This window comes from Xenopus laevis, chromosome 2S, assembly GCF_017654675.1.
Source record: "Xenopus laevis strain J_2021 chromosome 2S, Xenopus_laevis_v10.1, whole genome shotgun sequence".
NCBI lineage: Eukaryota > Metazoa > Chordata > Amphibia > Anura > Pipidae > Xenopus > Xenopus laevis.
The window spans coordinates 104,282,115-104,303,027 of NC_054374.1; positions in this window are offsets into that span (position 1 = coordinate 104,282,115).

Below are 20,913 nucleotides of genomic sequence, written 5' to 3' on the forward strand. Positions count from 1 at the left end.
TATAAACACATTTTTTATCACCTAGAACAATTGAATATTTAATAAACTTTCAAATAACATTTGCAGAAACAAAAATAGATCCTTTAAAGCAAAATAAAATATAATTTAATGTAGGTTTATTTTTCATGTACTGTACACAGTGAAATACAAAGTTTGTATGATGTGCTGAAGCATTTCCCATTAATAGCATGGTGTGGCTGTGGATATGGAGAAATAGCATGCTGTGGCCTTGGATAACCATGAAAAAAATAAAGCACTTCAGCAGCTATGAATAAAACTGTCCATTTCCCAGACAATTTATAAAAGAAGTATCCTCAAATAAAAGCAGCGCACATACCCAAAAGAGAAATAGCAAATGACAAATAGAAATGAGGGAAATTTTTCAACAGGTTTTGCCGCAAAAAGAAGCCTATAGAATCCATTGGGTGAGCCCATAGACTTCAATGCATTTGCAGAATGGTTCACAGATTTCCAGTAAAGAGATACTGGTCAGATTTGCCCATGGCTACTGACAAACTGTATTTAAAAAATTTCCAGACTGCCCAAAATTGCCCCAGTTTGCCACTGCCGTATCATGGAAAATCTTAGCATTAACTTTTTGATTAAAATGCCATAGTTTCTGTGGTCAGATAAATCCAATTGAAATTTATAAATACAATCTTGACTTTTGACACATAAATATGCCTCTAACAGTTAATTTGAAGTCGCCCAAACCCCTTTAAAGGATAACCGTATGGCATTTATACAATATAATTTTTTTTACATGGATCTCTCGCTGCAGTAAGATGGAAACATCCTTTAAAGGAGAAAAAAAGGCTAGGAGCATTTGGGGGTGCCCAATGTTAGGCACCCCAAGTGATTGTATTGACTTACCTGAAACCCCGGGCCGGTGCTCCTATTGGCAGAAAACTGCACCGACCTGGGGTTATAGTGAGCACCACGGAGCGATCCACTTCCGTCTTCTTCTTCCTTTGAATTTCTCAAGGAAGTCTCATGTGCAGTAGAACGAAATAGCCGACTTTTAAGTTAAAGTTCGGCTTTTCTCTCTACTGCGCATGCGCAAAGGAAGAAGACAGAAGTAGATCGCTCCATGGTGCTCACTAGTATAACCCCCGGGCCGGTGCAGTTTTCTGCCAATAGGAGCACTGGCCCTGGGTTACAAGTAGGTGCTTCTAGCCTTTTCTTTTCCTTTAAAAAATATGTTGTTTTGCGGCTGCCATAATACTACACATAACCAACTTTGATGCTATGAAAAACATATCATTTATATATTTTTATGATTCACATCATGAAGTTCATCGTATAGGTAAGATCATATTAAATGACATGTAGCTATATGTAATATACAGGTTTCAGTACTTTTCCACTTCTTTTCAGAGTCGGGATTGTGCCACTTGAACTGGGGGTCCATTTCACTGGGCAGAAGACTCTAGTGTCTATTGATGCAACCTGCCAGGGGTACCTTGGAATTGCTTCCACATCCATGGTGGCAATAGTGCCAGGGCTCTGGGTGGCCTATTTATCAAAATTCAAATTTATGGATTTTAGACGTTTTTTCAAAATTTGAATAAACTAAATTTTTAACAAACTCAAATGTTTATTTAAAAATGTTGTATTATTATCAATTTCAATGGGGCTATCAACTCTCAAAATAATTAAAAAAAAAATTGAAAAAATTGCTTAAATTTTACCTAGTAGCAAATATTTGGAAGCCGCGCACTCCTGGGCATCAAACACAAATCGCTCTTCTCCAGATAGTTAAAAGGTTAAATTCTTTATTAAGACATAGTATCAATCAGACAAACAAACTTAGCACCTCTGGAGGTCTCTGAGGAAGTGTTGTATCACGAAACGCGTCAGACCTCAGGTGCTAAGTTTGTTTGTCTGATTGATACTATGTCTTAATAAAGAATTTAACCTTTTAACTATCTGGAGAAGAGCGATTTGTGTTTGATGCCCAGGAGTGGGCGGCCTCCAAATATTCTACTGGACTGTTGGCGTTCCCGCTAGTGACGGAGTCGGGGCTGGCTGCACCCGGGTCATTACCTCTGCAGGGTATTTTCACTGTTGAGTATATGTACAATAGACTTGGAAAATTCGGTGTCTATATCTAAGAGTGGGGTCCGGGGCAATCTGCACCTGGACCAACCGATGTTTACGGTGAGCAGGGTTCAGTCTGTATTAAGCCAGAAAGCTAAAATCAATACCCGCAAAATTGTTGTTATAGAGCCGGATTTGCTCCCCTGTAAATTTTACCTAGAACAACTCTCTGACTTCAACATGAACTCATCAGCTTTTAGATGCTAATTTTTTTTCCAGTTTTCGGTGCTTAGTAAAAATGAATTTGAGTTTAAAAAATAAATTTGAGTTTAACAAAAAAATGTAATTAATAAAAATAATTTGAGGTTTTGAAACTCTAATTCAAATATGTGAGCTTTAGCTTAAAAAACCTGAATCATGGTAAAATGCATTCAATTCAAGAGACAAGCCATTTACACAATAAATTAGGGGCAACACATATTTCATTGCATAGTCTTGCTGACAATTGACCAAATGATTTAGGAACAAAGATCTGTGTAGATAAATGCCACCTCAGGTTACAGACTGGGGAACACACAATGAGCCTTTCTGATAAAGGGTAAAGGAAAGTGTCCTTATCTCAATTGTATTGTCTAAAATACCTGCCATAAAGCCAGACAGGTATGAAAGTAAGTAGGTCACATCAGTACCAAGATATGTGAAGGGTAAAAAATAAAATATGCCAACATAACAACCAATCACTGGATAGCTGGGTTAAAAAAAGCATCTGAATAGTTTCTGTGGATAACTAGAACTTTGCAGGTTTTATTGCATTAACCTAACAGTAACCATAGCTTTCAGATGTAAAAAAAAAAATTGTTATTATAGGACATTTCTCTAGAAACTGCTCTGTTCAAATAATTTTTCAGGGAACTACAAATGGGGACAATGCAGTTAAGGAGCTGGCCAGGACAGAGAGGTATAAGCTGCTGTTCAGGTCTTTCGCGGCAGGAAGAGGAACCGCAGGTTGCGGAACTGGGCCAACGGAGCCCATAAGAGCGGGGGCGACTGGATTTTTTCCCGGTGTCCCGCCGGCGCAGTCTGACAAAATCTAGACAGTTACATACCAAACATTAGAATGTGTCACACTGTGAAAAAACTTATAAAATAAAAACTGTATTTTATTTTTTCTTTAACATTCTACCACATTTTAAGAGTTAAACAGGCACTTGCTTAAAAACATTGGGAAAATTTAACAATATATATATATATATATATATATATATATATATATATAAAGCAAAAAAAAACTTCCGCACACATAGGTCTTGATAAGTGAAAAAAAAGCTGGTAGATTTATTTCAACGTTTCGGCTTACAAACTCAAGCCGTCATCAGGAAGGGCAGAGCCTAAAGTGAACATGAAGTTATATACACACACAGGATTCAAAAATGGCGCCAAAACCATGCCAGTGACATCACAAAAAGTGGGTGTGGTTATAGTACTGAGTGCATCAGTGATAGTGTCATGGAGCTGAGCCAATCGTGTGCATTATATCAGTGGTAGTGTCATAGGAGTGCACCTATCACGTATAAGTGAATACTACAGTGACTCTCAATGCTAATTAAACACCCAGTATCAAATTACGTGATTGTTGTGACAGGGAAAAACATACATTGTGAGTGAAATAAATAAAAACAATCAAAACCTTATAGTAAGGTCAGGAAGTATTCCCCTCACCTACCTCCATGGTGGGGGCTGACAGCCAAATTGCCTTTGCCCTGTGTCGCAAAGGATGGGTCGGATGGGACTAAAAATCACGTCGGATCGCGTCCGCATCTGTTCGTTGATGTGGTCCCACGATCCGTCCGCCCGTTACTAGTCGTTAGGATCCAATCGGTTCAGCCCGATATTGCCCACCTCAAGGTGGGCATATCGGGGAGAGATCCGCTCGTTTGTCGACATCGCCAAACGAGCGGATCTCTCCGTGTATGGCCACCTTTAGTCCTATGAATTGCATAATTCTGAATGCTTTTATTTTGCTCAGGCACCCAGGCCTTTGGTACTTGTATATGGAGTGATCCAGTACTGAGGCTTTATTAAGTATGTAGGCACACCTTGAGCTACAGAAATACACCACTTACTTGATCCTACTGATACACACAAATACAAACATGTACACACACACATATATAAATATATATGTATAACATTTATATGACATATGAAATATGTTGTACCTCTAAATTTTCTCTCTAGATTAAAATAAAAATACCAGCAAGTCACTGGCAATACTTTCCTGGTCTTTGGGGCTGTAAGAGCCAGCAGTGTTGGTCAGACTGTCCTGAATACTGTTCATACTGTTTAAAGGTTGGCTATACTTTTTATACAAGGGAGTTGATGTCATCCAGTTTATTATATGGATTATATATCCGTCTGATCTAGCTTTGAGTTCCACTGGAATGTTTCATCCATGGGTAAGGTGTCAAGTAGTATAGAAGAATCATGGTAAAATGGATTTTTCCCTAGAAATAACCACCCGGAGACACATAGTAGGTGAAACATAGTCATCCCATATGTAGTTGCAGTGTTAGAGAAACTCAGGAGGATTTTCAACAAACACCACGTCCCTGTGTTTTTCAAACCTAGCAACACACTGAGACAAAAACTGGTACACCCAAAGGATCCAACACCAAAAGAAAAACAAAGCAATATGTTATATGGAGTCCCGTGTAGCGAGGAGTGGACAGATATATACATTGGGGAGACAAAACAACTGCTCTCCAAGCAAATGGCTCAGCATAGGAGGGCGAACTCTACAGGGCAAAACCTTCTACACCTAAAAGACAAAAAAAGACGTGAAAGAGACGTGGAGAAAGGTGGAGAAGGTGGAGAAACCATCCCTGAACAGAGGCGGGGGCCTTCAAGACCACCTGTCTGCTACATACAATGCTGTTCTAACATCTGTCCCCCTGGCAGTTTCAGAACACTTCACACATCCATTCATGGAACTCTCACAAGTAACAACTGTTTCTAGGAGTTGCATGACACATTGGATAATCCTATCACAGTAACTACACATAATCAACACCTCTGTGAATTTCAGATGTCCTCTCTTTAAAGAGTTACAATGTGCCATTGTGATTGGATTAGTGGAAGAGTTTATATGCCGAGCATTTCCCACACCAGTCAGTGGAACTGAAGAAGCTGCTCGGATGTGAAACGTCTTCATTGATTACTCAGCAAGTCCAGTTGTTTTTAGATTTACCTATACTAGATACCATGACCTGGATGAATGAAAATCTTCATAGTCATCCCTAATCCAGGGTTCACACAGCTGGAAGTATCCTCGCAGGAACAAAATCTCTGGTTGAACACCTCATTCCTTACTTTGCTGGGTGAGGAACAGCAATGGCCATTTTGCTCAAGATCCATATTATTTTGTCTTTGGTTTGTGTTTAAAGCACTGCTATAGTTATTTGGTTCTGTTGTTTTACTGGGCATTTCAGTCACAGCGCTGGATTTCAATCTGTTAAGATTATCAGTAAGGCACTCTGGATGGACTCTCAGCAGTCTGCGGGCAAGTTGTACTTGTGTTGGAAACACAGTGTCCTGGACAGATTTGTATAAAAACCTACAAATGGGAAAGGGAAAAATGCTTAAAATACATATATGAATAAAAGAATTCTAATTGTGCATGACCAGTTGATATGAAATACTGTCATCATCAGCTGCTGAGTTATGATGAGACAATGGCTTCCCTTTGGATTACAGTGGTTAAAATGTTGTAAGATATCAATTTACATACTAGAAAGGGTCAACAGAAGTTTTTAGGTGTAAATAAAACATCTTATACAGGAAAATGTCACTTTGCAATTAACAGAAACAAATACAGGACATGGAACGATAATGATTAAAAATAAAAGACATATACCTTGGCAACAATGCAGTAACGGGACAAAATGCAAATAAAATAAAGGGTTGACCATTAATTTCTGCATAGTCCAATAGGGATTTGAAGGAGGGTTGCATGTTGGACAAGATGAATTGTAAACAAGAGCCACAGTAAAAAACAAAAGGATGCTGAACACAATTGAGGATACATTGATCCATGTCTGAAACCAAAGCAAGAATAAGTAGTTGACGAAAACTAAGAAATATCTTGTTATGTAAGGTCAAGCTTTATTTGGTAGTATAAGATGAGATTCCAAGGATAGAAAAAATAATTATAGTGTGCTTGTGCAATACAGATGACAATTTATGGGTTATTTTATAACTTATATACAGAAAATATGAATAGAACAGAGTCATGCTGTGACTGGTATATGATATGAAATGCAAGCTTTAGAGATGTACATATGATGAACAAGTGGAGGAACTGTCAGAGTAGTACAGTTGGCAGTACAGAGACTGCATTAGAAGACAATTCACTACAGTTAAGAAAGGAGGCAATCCATGCAAGTGAAGGTCAATTCCACTGCAAACAATGAATTGTAATTACAGCCCTGTCCATGTGCAGAATAGAAATGCTATGAGGGCAAGGCAAGATCACATTCTTGAGTACTGTATAGAAAAGAGTGAATTCCCAACAAAACTCCATGGCAAAGACTACTCTAAATGTAAGGAATTTTGAATCTTGATAATGAAGTAGATTGCAGAACTTAAGAAAGTCTAAAGTAAGTAGGAGATCTAATATTACACATGGTAATGGGGAAAGTGAGGAGAGATATTAGATGTCCTGAGTTTAGGCGCAAATTGTCATTAGGTTGCCAAGATATAGACAGGTAGAACAGAAGAAGCCAGAATATAATTTTTAAAATATAGTTTGGAGAAGAGCGTGCGTTAGAAAGGTAGATAATGAAAATCAGGACAGATTTGATATGATCAAAGAGTTTACAGATGTAGTGGGCAACCAACTGTGCCATAGAGAAGCAGAAAGGAGAATAAGAACCACTGCATAAAAAAAAGAAAGCTACGTACAAAATATGGGATGAAAAAACATACAAGGCTTTGGTAGAAAGCATCAATCATATTAAGCCAAAACATATGAGGCTTGTATTCCTAGTGCAAAAACACTATTAAAAAAAACCCTTTTTTACTCAGAATAGGCACTGTGTTTGATGAAATCTGATGTACGGTATCTCTAGAATTAATATATATCTACTGGCAAGGTATCTCAAATTTTTTATCCAAATGTGACATATATCTACAAACCAGTTTTTACTAAAAGAAAGCCTTTGATTTCACATCTGTGTGCAATATCTGCAAATACTCGGTCATCATTGAATCCAAACTTGTTAAATCTCTAGTTTTACAGAATGTTACATGCTCCAATGTGACACTAGGAATAATCTTATTCCAAGACAGGATATATGAATGGTTTGTCAAAAGAGTGAGGTATCCCTTGAAACAAGTAACTCATGCTACATATCAGAAAGTGTCATCAGCAGCTGTAATCACCTTTTTTTTTTACTAAATCAGAAATGCTTCAATATGTGTGTAATTTATTTTAGGGCTAAGGTTGGACCTCGAAAGAGGCTTGCAACAGAAAAGTCCAGCTCAAATATCTGCTCAAGTGGTAGAAATTATGAGTTTTAGGAAAATCAGGTAGTCCGCCAAAACGTAATTCTATAAACACTCAAAGGCAGAATGTGCCAATGTACCTGTTTGAGGATAAACCGGGTGCACACAAGGAACCCCAGGCTATTGCTTTGCCTTCTTTCAGTTGACACAAATTATTTTTTTTAATGACGGACAGATGGATATATCCAGACCATTTTGTTTCAGTGGCCCTGCTAGCCAAAAAGTTATGCATATAAGCTACATGCAGTTCATATTTCTAGCAGCTTATCACAATGAACCGCTCAAGCATTTACTAAATGGAAAGTGAAACTTATGAAAATTGCTTTATTCAGAATATAAGAAAAGAGTAAACATTTAATTCTTCAGAACAACACCTCAATATTAAATATACTTACATTATCTGACATATAAAATATATATATATTAGTCAATATTTGCTCTGTGTTTATGTGACTAATATCTTATCATTCCTTGCATGTTGGGTCCACTTTTATAGAGCTCGGGACTAGTAGTCAGCATCTCAGCTGGCAAGTCTTTGTCCAAAATTCTAGTGATGAGTTGTGGAATGGATGAAAATAATAAATTAAAGAAGATGAAATACCACTGATCAATCATTGCTGATCCAGAAAATCCACAATAGAACTGGTACCAAAACAGAAGAGCCACAAACATCTAGAAATGAGAGAGAAAACTTTTTTTATAAACTAAAAAACTAAGGGCACGTGTACATTTGCATGTTGGTAAATGAGTGGGCATTGTCCTGAATCATGCAGCACTAACCCAAAAACAAAACAATGCTGGTCGGGTCATTATGAAGGCAGAACATTGCACTCTGATTAAAAACAGATAACTATTTTACTCCAATCCATTATGTTCTTTCTAATTTATTTATTGTTATTTATATAGTGTTTATATCAGTCCATGCCCCCAGCACATTCACACAAGGTACGGTCAATTTCATTAGGAACCAACATGTATGTTTTATGGAGCATAGGAGGGAACTGGAGTTCCCAGAGGAAACCCACACAGACGCACACTGCACTCCTTAAATATAGTACTGAAGCTGAAATTGAACTTAAACACAGGGCTGCACATCAGAATTCCTACCCAATGAGCCACCGTGTTGCTGTACTGCTAATTAATCCCTGCAATAGATTAGAAGATGTTGGTGCTGTTCTTGCTAGATTACTATAGGGGGCCAGTGTGTTTTTTTCCCCCGACAAATCTACACTTCAGTGCAACTGAAATGGTATATGGGAAACATTTTAAAGGGTAAAGAGTCTACAAAGGGGTATTATTTAAAATGCCAAACACAATGGAGGTTTGCCAGGTGAGGGTTGAGCTCTCCATTAAAGGTAGACACCCACACTGTATTTAAATTGACAATAAAAATGCCATAATGACAGTGACAGGGTGCTGCAGGGGATGTTGGGAAACCAGAACAACATGGTCACTGTGCTAAGTAGAAAAGTATCCTGGGTTGGTGCATTTTTTGAAAAAGTGGAGTGATGGAGCAACTCAAATCACTTGGGGGTGCCAAACCACTTGGCATACCTTGTGATTCTATCAATCCTTTTCTGGAGGACTGGATTTTAATGCATATTTTTACAACAAAATTAAATGTATACTTCAGGTTAGTATTCAGGACATGAACACGCATAAGGAATAAAAAAATGCAGATGAAAATATTAATTATATGTTTAAATGAGAACATTGAGGCATTTAAAACGTGTATTTCCTGCATAGCTTGGGGAATTCACTGTACAAAATGCCTACATATTGAAGTTTTGTAAAGTAGTCCATTTAAGTATGCAGTTGTGTTCAATAAAACGGAATTTTCTTACTGATTCTATGTTAAAACTGCTGAAGTGGAAATTGTGAAGCAAATACTTTAGATCATTTATTCAAGAGTGTGAATTCCATACATAGCATTAGATTATAATGCAGTATGATATAGATGAGGGGTGAAGTTATACTGTAGTTTAATGAAGGAAATAAAATTCATAGATAATTCTTCTTGCACAGACAGATTTATATTAAACTTATACCCCCACAGAACTTCTTTGCAATTCCTTTGGAATATGAAGATTTTTTTTTAAGTGGTTTTATAAAGGATACCATAGATTTTAATTATACTGTGGTCTATAAAAGGGTGGTTTTCCTAGACATAAAATGTCCAGTTTTTTAATATGCATTTTTAAAAAGGTAAACATGTCATTTTAGGGAATAATCCATTACTGAAAGGAGAGCGTTATATTCAAGCAAAACTGTGGAATGCTTGTTGTGAATCTCTAGCATTAGTGATATCCTTTCCTTTCATTATTAGTAGAAAAAAAAAACAACACACAACTCCTTGGCAGTATGCCAAAGAGACATATTTCTGATATGGTGGCAATAATCAAAATGTTAACTTGTCCTGAGCCAGGAAACTATAAGTCTGTAAGGTTGATGTCGGTAGTAAGAAAGCATTTAGGAATTAATGAATCCGTGTAGCTTTACGGAGTCATGTAAAAACAGTCACTAATGGGGTAATGTAATAAAGAGTCTAACATTTTTAGACCATTTAATACTTTTCTTGATGGATTTTGTTTGGCATATACAAAATCCATCAAGAAAAGTATAAAATGGTCTAAAAATTTTAGACTCTTTATTACAAAAAAAGTCCTTGCTCTAATTGGCATATTAGAGCAAGCATTTTTTTTTTAAAAAAATGATGGAGAATAAAAAAAAACAAAACACAATTTCTTTGTTCAAGTGACTAAAAGTCACATGATTTTAAGGATTCGGTTTGACCAGGCACTTGGATTTGGCTGGATCTGAAACCTGCTGAAAAAAAGATTCTGTGCATCCCTAGTTTTTAATCAAACATCTTATTGGTCACGGGTTTGTGAATACCATTTGTTTAAAAAGGTTTTGACTACAGTTTAATCAAATGCCATCTAGCCAAGTACACCTTATTACATATTATATTTATTTTAAAGCCTGTTGGAGCATAAGGTTCTTCACAGGTTCTCACAGGTTCTCACAGTCAGGACAGTGAGGTTGTGGAATGCACTGCCGGGTGATGTTGTGATGGCTGATTCAGTTAATGCCTTTAAGAATGGCTTGGATGATTTTTTGGACAGACAGAATATCAAAGGCTATTGTGATACTAAACTCTATAGTTAGTATAGGTATGGGTATATATAATATATGTGAAAGTAGGGAGGGGTGTGTGTGTGTGGATACTGGGTTTTCATTTGGAGGGGTTGAACTTTGTCTTTTTTTAACCCGATTTAATGAACTATGTAACTAAGGTTGTCATTTGAACTCACTGTGAGAGGAGCTTATAGTGCCCAGTGATTTAAGTATTTTTTTTTATAATGCAGTACATCAGTGGTGAAATAGAAGAGAAGGTCCTACTGGTGCTAGAGACCCAGATAAATGGGTCAAAGTCTGAAACGGACAAACAAGGCACTTCCAAGGGAAAAACACTTGAATACATTTGGTTATTCAACAGTATAGTTGTATATTCTCATTACTAGCTTACTGCAACTTACTGCATTCTTATAGAAGAAATACAAGACCATGTTGGCCAGCCTGGAATAACACCATTGCCCATGAACAAGCAAAAGCTTTTCCAGATGCCGAAACCTTGGGACAGCAAAATCACTTGCCATTACTGCCTACAAAAGAAAGAAAATTCATCTTAATATTCAGATTACATTAAGCGACACACTCCATCAGGTAAGTGACAGTAGATTATGAGAAAAAATATCTGGGATACACAGAGGAGACTAGCAAGTAAAGCTTTTGCCCTATGTGTATAAAAATAGAAACAAAAAATGAACAGCTCCAAGGAGAGGAGACCTAATGCCCATGTTGCACCAGGCTGAGTAGGATTTTTTTCACATTTATGTTTTTCATTGTTTTGTGTTGCTTTACACAGTTGCATGCACAACTCATCTAAACTAAGCCTCAGAAAAGGTTTATTTAGGTAGCCAGCATTACACTGCGCACTGAATAGAGATGTACACAGATGTCTTTTCGCCCCACTGAGCAAAAATTTGTGTAATTAGATGTAAAATTTGGTCTAATAAGTATAATGGCACAGAACTAAAAGTCAGCCTGATGTGTTGGGCTTAGAATCTGTTCTGGTAGGTGTAATGGAGTGAAAAGGAAAATCAATTTGCTTTATTGCATATAATGGAGTGCAAGGAGAGGTTAATTTAATTTGCTACATTTCCATTTTCTCTGTGCATAACAAGAGATTACTATTTGATTTTAGGTATTAACCAAAAAAACGTGTGTTTCACTGTTTCTGAACAATGTGTGTTTATAGCTGCTGTCCCTAACTAAATTCTACTAATTTTTAAATGTAGATAATCCACCTACAAAAAGAAGTCAAGATGATTATTACTGGTTAGAAGTAAACCAAAAGAATTGTTGAAAAAGGTATTTTTTTCTACTATGCGAATTAAAAAAAAGAACAAACTGACCTGCATCTCTTCTTGACCAACATCAGCCACCTGTATCTTGCTGACATCATTGGTTCCATCTCCTATTTAAAGAAAAAAAAACACAGGTGAAACACAGTGGTGAAATTATACTTGATTAAAGGTAAAGTACAAAATATTTTATAAAATTTCCAGCTTTCAGGCACAGCACCAACTGCCTAGCTAGCTGTACATTGAAACACTGGAACAATCTGCTGTTGAGAGCACTAGGGATGAAACCAAGCTGACTGTACTTCAAAACATATTCTAGTAATAGGTAGCAAAGTAGTTAGAGGGAGAGGTGCATGTGTGAAATTTAAGTTGTGTGAAATATGCCATAGCAGTATGCTACACAAACTTAAAAAACACTCATTAATATAGAAAAATGTGAAATTAGAATTAAAATATTTGATACTTATCTATTGCTAAAGTCATAGCTCTGACCACCATGCTCTTCTGAAGTGGGGTACAACAACAACACAGAACTGAATGGCATCTATCACAAGTCCGAAGCTAGGCTGCTTTAAATCTGGATGCCAAACAGTATTATTCTGGACAGAGTCAGTGACAGTCTCTCCAATGACCTTTTCCTGTGAGCAACTTGAAAACTTGGATTGTACGTAATGCAAATATTGTTCAAGCAAAATAGAACATTCTTCCTGGAAAGATGTTTGGAAGTACAGTAGGTGTAACAGCTGAGCACAAACTTATATGAACAAATGGAACAAATTATTACACTGAGCATTTTCAACATTCAATTGCCTGAACTGTTGGACTAGAAACTGCTGAGATGGCAGATAGCATGATTTGTAATAAATTAGCAAGGATTGAACTTTTATTCTCAACCGAAATGATTGCTGCAACTAATATCTGCTTGGTTATTCCTGGTCAATTCTTATACTAAATCCACTAATTTAAATTGCTTTGTATTTTTAATTCAGAATTTTTTTAATATGATGCACTGCTTCCAATAATACTGAATATGCAAAAAAAATCAATGGTTTGTAATATTTATGTTGCAATAAATGAAAGCAGAATGAAATAATGAATGTTGCAATAAATGAAAGCAGACATCTAGAAATTATTTTTTTTGCATAAAAATAATCAGATTCTGCCTATCTGAAGATTTAAGGGCTCATTAACAAATGCAAGCACAACTGCAAAGAGTTACAATGGATACGGCATTTAGCATGTTGAGGTTTAAACCCGACAAAGGTACTTGAATCCATAAATGCTCCTTAGCACTACAAAAATCTGTTCAGTCTGCTCTGATAAACTGTGAACATAGAAGCAAGGCAACCCTGAAATGACTGACACCTTTCACCTGGCAGTCACTCCAAGACTTTATAAGACTCTTTATAGTCAAACTTAGACTTGTGCCAAATGAATCAGATGCTAATGCTGTTATACCGCTATGCAGACATATATAGTATGAAAAACAGTGCATTTTTCAGCACGGAGGATCACTGTCCTGGGGTACTTTTCCTCCAAACACCAGGCCATCATCTTCAAGGATTTTCAAGGGGCTGCTTTCATCACCAAGCATGCGCCAGGTTTAGTACCCCACAGCAACTAACCAAATGATTGCTTGAAACCAGATGTCTGGCACAATAAATACTACTTCCTGATCAGTTGATGCTAGACCTATTGCACAATGATGCAGCTTGCCACCAGGGCTGGAACTAGGGGTAGGCAGAAGAGGCACATGCCTATAGTGCAATAAAGTGGGGGCACCAAGCACGTACCTCTTCTTTCTCTTAACCCTGGTCCGGACCTTTGACCCCCCCCCCGAAATTCTCCTCTGTGCGTGCTTCTCCCCCACCATGTGGCCCCTCCCTTGCATATGCTGTGGAGGGGCCATAGTGGCCAGCGGGTTGCCTTCGGCTTGCTTGCAACAGTTTACAGTTAGCAGTGTAACTTAACACTGTTTTGCTAGGATAAAACGCTCCAGGTATAAATTGAGTCTACATTGTAGAGACAGCTTTGGAAACCTACTAGTTTACTTTAAAAATAAAAAAGCAAAAGCAAAATAAGCAAAGCTCACCAGAGATTCAGAATTCAAAGTGATTAGGTCATCATCATGATCTAGAAGTTTGCAGGACTAGCCAATATTTACAGCAGTTTCTTGTTTGTCTCCAGTTACAACCCAAATCTGCATGCCAGCTTTGCGTAATCTTGTGATCGTTTCTGGAACGCCTTTTTGTAAACAATCTTCTATGCCAGTGGCACCTATGTTTAAGAGATAACACACCATATGCAACATTGCCATTAAGAAAATATTTAAAGATCTTTAAACACATAACAACAACATTGTACTAATACTATTAATGGTATTAAGAGTGGCTTGGGACATTTTTAACAAGCACGTTGTAAAATTTAGGGCACCTGTTGGGCAAAAAATTTATCCCCAACAAAGGTGCGGGCTACTAGAGCCTGCACTCCATTTGGGGGTAACAGTTGTTTTTTTTAATTGCCCCCCCCAACAGCACTAGGTCATACGCATTAGGAATGGGCTTTCGGTGTGAGCGGCCATGTCGTGAATAGTGCACACAATATGCTTCTGACATCACACGCATTCGCATAATGAGCAAGTTAAGGAATTAGCTAATTATTCACGTTTGTGTGCCCCAACATGGCCAATCATATCGGGAGCTCTCTCCTGGTGCAGGTGGCCTAGCTTTAGCGGGGGGCAATTAAAAAAAAAAACAACTACTGTTACCCCCATCCAGAGTGAAGGCTCTATTAGCCCGCACCTTTGGTTGGGGATAATTTCGCCCAACAGGTGCAGTTTAAAATCTACAGCTTGTTTAGTATAAATATTGGTGTATACAGTTATATATGTCACTGTATAGATAGGTCTGTATAAGTATGTGCATATATGTGCACTGGAGTTGTTCAGAGCGGTTTAACTTGATGGTGTTTGGTCGTTCTTCAGTCCAACTTAACTATGTCTTATGTAAGAAATAATTTAATGTGGTAAGAGTAGGGCATTGTTAAAAAGCATGATGCTCACAAGGAGAATGAACAACAAGGAGTGCAGTCACAGGGAGATGTTCTGAAATAAATAGGCCATTTTGGAGGCCATAGGGTTCTGGGTAGGTCAATGCAGTAATCCCAACTCTGCACAATTAAAACACCATCACCACGTGATCCCATAAATAGAATAAGGTCACTGAAATAAACAATATTAGGTGACTACTAGGAAAACTATAAACTCAGGTAGTTTATAGTCATGGATTTCTTTTTAAATGGATGACCTTTGTATGGTATTTAAACTTAATTGCACAATTAAACTGTTTATCTCATAGCTGACTTGCTCATTTGAGGCACCAGGATACAAGGCACATGAATATTTGTCTTCATTCTAAACAACACTGTGACAGATTTTGCAAGGATAAAAATGTGTTCCAAAATCATATAAAAGTAAAAGAGATAATATTTTTCCTAAATAATAAAATAAACCACTGATTTGTTGTCAGAACTAGTGATGGGAGAATTTATTAGCCAGGCGGGAATTCGCGGTGAATTCCTGCGATTTGACACTGGCGAATAAATTTGCGAAACCGCTGTGAAAATTCGCCAGAGAAAATTCTCCCGCCCCAAATTCGCCCATCACTTATCAGAACAACTTGTTAAACAATTTACTATGAAAAGAATAAAATTAAAATATTAATTTTAAGAGTGCTTTTAGCAACGATTATTTATAAAAAATGTATAATACAAAACTGCTCTGCATAACTTAGGGAAAAACAAAGGGTGCCTGGCCCCCTGGCCTTTTTCCTTTATATGAGGCAGATGGCTTAATTAATAATATTTCATCCATTTTATGGTCTGTGTATTCCAGCATAGTACAGGTACACCTTATATCTAGGCCTTAAACACAGAGCTCTCTTTGTGAACTTGCATTTGAATTCATTTTTTTTTGCCAGCACTTGAATGAGGCCCCCACATCGTTTTAAAGAAGGAGACATGGGTTGTGGATATTTTCATGAAATGGCTGATGTTGGATGTATGAAATGTCTGGTCAGCATAAGCTTGATGTTTGAAATCAAAACAAGCATCATTAAAACCCCCACGAATGGGTATACAGTTACCAAAACTGGATTAAATAAGAGTTAATCCCAAAATGGTGTATGCAGAGGGGTGTTCAGTAGTAGATCGCAGGTGGCTGTTCTAAACGTTGTACAAGCATCTGCAAAACCTCTACTTGGAAGCAACAACAGTATACTGTATATATTCTGTCAATGAAGGGGTTGTTCGCCTTCAAAGACTTTTTCCAGTTCAGTTGGTTTCAGATTGTTCACCAGAAACAAAGACCTTTTCCAATTAATTTCTGAAAACAACTGAACTGAAAAAAGTGTCTGGAAGTTGAACAACCCTGTTTAAAAAGCTAGAATGATGTATACTTTGAAGGAATATTGGTGAATTACTGTAAACAAGCCATTGCAGTAAGAAAGCAGAGAAAAGGAGCACTAAATACAGCAATCTTCATTCATATAAAACTGTTACTGTTAAAAGTACACTGTTCATAAATGTATATATGCCTGGGCATCTGTAGGTGATAAAATGAAGTATGATGTTTCCAGCTGATTTCAAAAAATTCATAAAAAACACTCACTTTAACTTTACATAATGGTAATACAGAGTATGGGGTATGCTGTAAAAAGAACTAGCCACCAAATGAACAACCAGAAAAGGCAGTGATAACAAAATAAAATGTTTACTGTGTTCACGTGAATGCCATGCCATGTGTAACTGTGCAACCAAATGCAAACAGTTCTGTTCTGATTTTCCTTAGGTAGGAGCTAGTCAGCAGTAGCAAATATAATGGTTCCCCCCCCCCCCCGCAGGATTCTGTAGCCACAATGGCAAATGTCAGCCAAGGCACTTCCCAGGGAATATTACCAGACAAAAAAAAACCGGGATAAGCACACTTATTAATGTACTCACCTCTAATATATTTACTGGTATGCAGACTTACTGCAGGGAAGCAAGCAAAGATAAAGGAACATTTGGCAAGCTAGGAAGGTGCAAGACAAAGAGCCACATTTATTAATGAAAAATGGTGCACAATGTTTCATGGCAGCAACCTTTCTTCATGTGTTTACACGAAACACCTTTCTTGATGTCAGCATTGACAGGGGTTGCCTACAAGTAAGGTACCCCGGCATGACAGCAATATGTGTGACTGTGCAGTGTGTGGCTAGCTACTCGTAGGGGAATTAGTTGTCTGTGCGGTTCTGTCATAAAGCAGTGCATACCCACCCACTGAAAAAATCACTGCTGGTAGCGTGACTGCATATCTCTATGTACATAAACAGTGTCGGACTGGCCACCGGGATACCAGGAAAACTCCCGGTGGGCCCAGGTGTCATTGGGCCCTTTTGCTTCTAAATATGTAGCCAATTTCATGGTCATTCCCTATTTCTTCATGGGCAAAAATGCTTAATAATGGAATAATAGACTAAGTAAATATAAAAGACTAGGAGAATAAAAAGATTGAGTGAGGAGAGGAGGAATATTATTTTGGAAAGTGGGCCCACAATCTAATGTTTTCTGGTGGGCCCCTGGCATCCCAGTCCAACACTGTACATAATTGCAAAGTCAGTTTCATGTTTAATATACTCATACATTGTGACATTTAGATTAAGAAAAACATGACTGAAATCCAGTTCTGAAGTCTATGTTTTGTCACCAACACTGTTAATGTGGGCGACTTAACAGCTGTGCTAAGTAGGGATGTAGCGAACGTCGGAAAAAAAGTTCGCGAACATATTCGCGAACTTGCGCAAAAATGCGAGCGGTTCGCGAACGGTTCGCGAACCCCATAGACTTCAATGGGAAGGCGAACTTTAACATCTAGAAAAGACATTTCTGGCCAGAAAAATGATTTTAAAGTTGTTTAAAGGGTGCAACGACCTGGACAGTGGCATGCCAGAGGGGGATCAAGGGCAAAAATGTATCTGAAAAATCTGCCTGTGTGTGCTTGGAAGAGATAGTGTAGGGGGAGAGCTGTTAGTGATTTCAGGGACAGATGATAGTAAGTTTGCTGGCTAGTAATCTGCTTGATACTGCTCTGTATTGGAGGGACAGAAGTCTGCAGGGATTTGAGGGACATTTTAGCTTAGGTAGCTTTGCTGGCTAGTAATCTACTGTTCTCTTTAAACAACTGCCATACGTTGACCTTGTAGGCATTGTTTGCCCAGTTTTTTTGGACGCAGCCACTGAAGCACAGTTGCCAGAAAAAATATGCCATATAAATGCTGAAAATAGTCATTTTTCGCCATACGTTGACCTTGTAGACATTGTTTGCCCAGTTTTTTTGGACGCAGCCACTGAAGCACAGTTGCCAGAAAAAATATGCCATATAAATGCTGAAAATAGTAATTTTTCGCCATACGTTGACCTTGTAGACATTGTTTGCCCAGTTTTTTTGGTTGCAGCCACTGAAGCACAGTTGCCAGAAAAAATATGCCACATAAATGCTGAAAATAGTCATTTTTTGCCATATACGTTGAGTCAACGTATGGCAAAAAATGACTATTTTCAGCATTTATATGGCATATTTTTTCTGGCCTCTGTGCTTCAGTGGCTGTGGCCAAAAAAACTGGGCAAACAATGCCTACAAGGTCAACGTCGTTGACCTTGTAGGCATTGTTTGCCCAGTTTTTTTGGCCACAGCCACTGAAGCACAGAGGCCAGAAAAAATATGCCATATAAATGCTGAAAATAGTCATTTTTTTGGTCGCAGCCACTGAAGCACAGTTGCCAGAAAAATTATGCCATATAAATGCTGAAAATATAAATTTTTTGGTTGCAGCCACTGAAGCACAGAGGCCAGAAAAATTATGCCATATAAATGCAGAAAATATGCATTTTTTTGGTCGCAGCCACTGAAGCACAGTTGACAGAAAAATTATGCCATATAAATGCTGAAAATATAAATTTTTTTGGTTGCAGCCACTGAAGCACAGAGGCCAGAAAAATTATGCCATATAAATGCAGAAAATATGCATTTTTTTGGTCGCAGCCACTGAAGCACAGTTGCCAGAAAAATATGCCATATAAATGCTGAAAATAGTAATTTTTTTGGTTGCAGCCACTGAAGCACAGAGGCCAGAAAAATTATGCCATATAAATGCAGAAAATATGCATTTGTTTGGTCGCAGCCACTGAAGCACAGTTGACAGAAAAATTATGCCATATAAATGCTGAAAATATAAATTTTTTTGGTTGCAGCCACTGAAGCACAGAGGCCAGAAAAATTATGTCATATAAATGCAGAAAATAGGCATTTTTTTGGTCGCAGCCACTGAAGCACAGAGGCCAGAAAAAATTAAACCAGTAGGGTTTGCACCCTAGTTTGTAACGGTGGCGGAGGGAGGAGGAGGACGCTAAAGGACAGCTGTGTGTGGAGTCATGAGGCTTGAAGAGAAGGACAGCTGCATAGAGTCAGAACAAGTCTTCCGGCGTGCAGTAACCCTCCGAGATCCACCCCTCATTCATTTTAATAAAGGTCAGGTAATCGACACTTTTGTGACCTAGGCGAGTTCTCTTCTCAGTTACAATCCCTCCTGCTGCACTGAAGGTCCTTTCTGAGAGCACACTTGAGGCTGGGCAAGACAAGAGGTTCATGGCAAATTGTGACAGCTCTGGCCACAGATCAAGCCTGCGCACCCAGTAGTCCAGGGGTTCATCGCTCCTCAGAGTGTCGATATCTGCAGTTAATGCCAGGTAGTCCGCTACCTGCCGGTCGAGGCGTTCTTTGAGGGTGGATCCAGAAGGGTTGTGGCGCTGCCTTGGACAGAAAAACATTTGCATGTCTGACGTTACAGACTGGCCAAAGGGCTTTGTCCGTGCAGGTGTGCTCGTGGCAGGATTACTGGCACCTCTGCCCTGGAATGTTGATGAGTTCCTGAAGTGACATCACCCTTAAAAGCATTGTACAACATGTTTTGCAGGCTGGTTTGTAAATGCCGCATCTTTTCGGACTTGTGGTATGTTGGTAACATTTCTGACACTTTATGCTTGTACCGAGGGTCTAGTAGCGTTGCGACCCAGTACAGGTCCTTCTCCTTAAGCCTCTTGATACGGGGGTCCTTCAACAGGCATGACAGCATGAAAGACCCCATTCTCACAAGGTTGGATGCAGAGCTATCCATCTCCGCTTCCTCATTATCAAGGACTGCATCATCCACGGTCTCCTCCCCCCAGCCACGTACAAGACCAGGGGTCCCCAAAAGGTCACCACTAGCCCCCTGGGAAGCCTGCTCCTGTTGGTCCTCCTCCTCCTCCTCCACAAAGCCACCTTCCTCCTCTGACTCCACTTCTGGCACCTCTCCCTGCGTTGCAGCAGGTGCCTGGGTTCGTTCTGGTGATTCCGACCAGAAATCGCGCGCTTCCAGCTCCTCGTCACGCTGGTCTACAGCCTCATCTGTCACTCGTCGCACGGCACGCTCCAGGAAGAAAGCGAAGGGTATTAGGTCGCTGATGGTGCCTTCGGTGCGACTGACCATATTTGTCACCTCTTCAAAAGGTCGCATGAGCCTGCAGGCATCGCGCATAAGCACCCAGTAACGGGGGAAAAAAATCCCCAGCTGTGCAGATCCAGTCCTACCACCCAGTTTCAAAAAGGTACTCGTTGACGGCCCTTTGTTGTTGCAGCAGACGTTCCAACATAAGGAGCGTTGAATTCCAGCGAGTCTGGCTGTCAGAAATCAAACGCCTGACTTGGCATGTTGTAGCGCTGCTGAATGTCAGCAAGGCGTGCCATGGCTGTGTAGGAACGTCTGAAATGGGCCGACACCTTTCTGGACTGGGTGAGAACGTCCTGGAA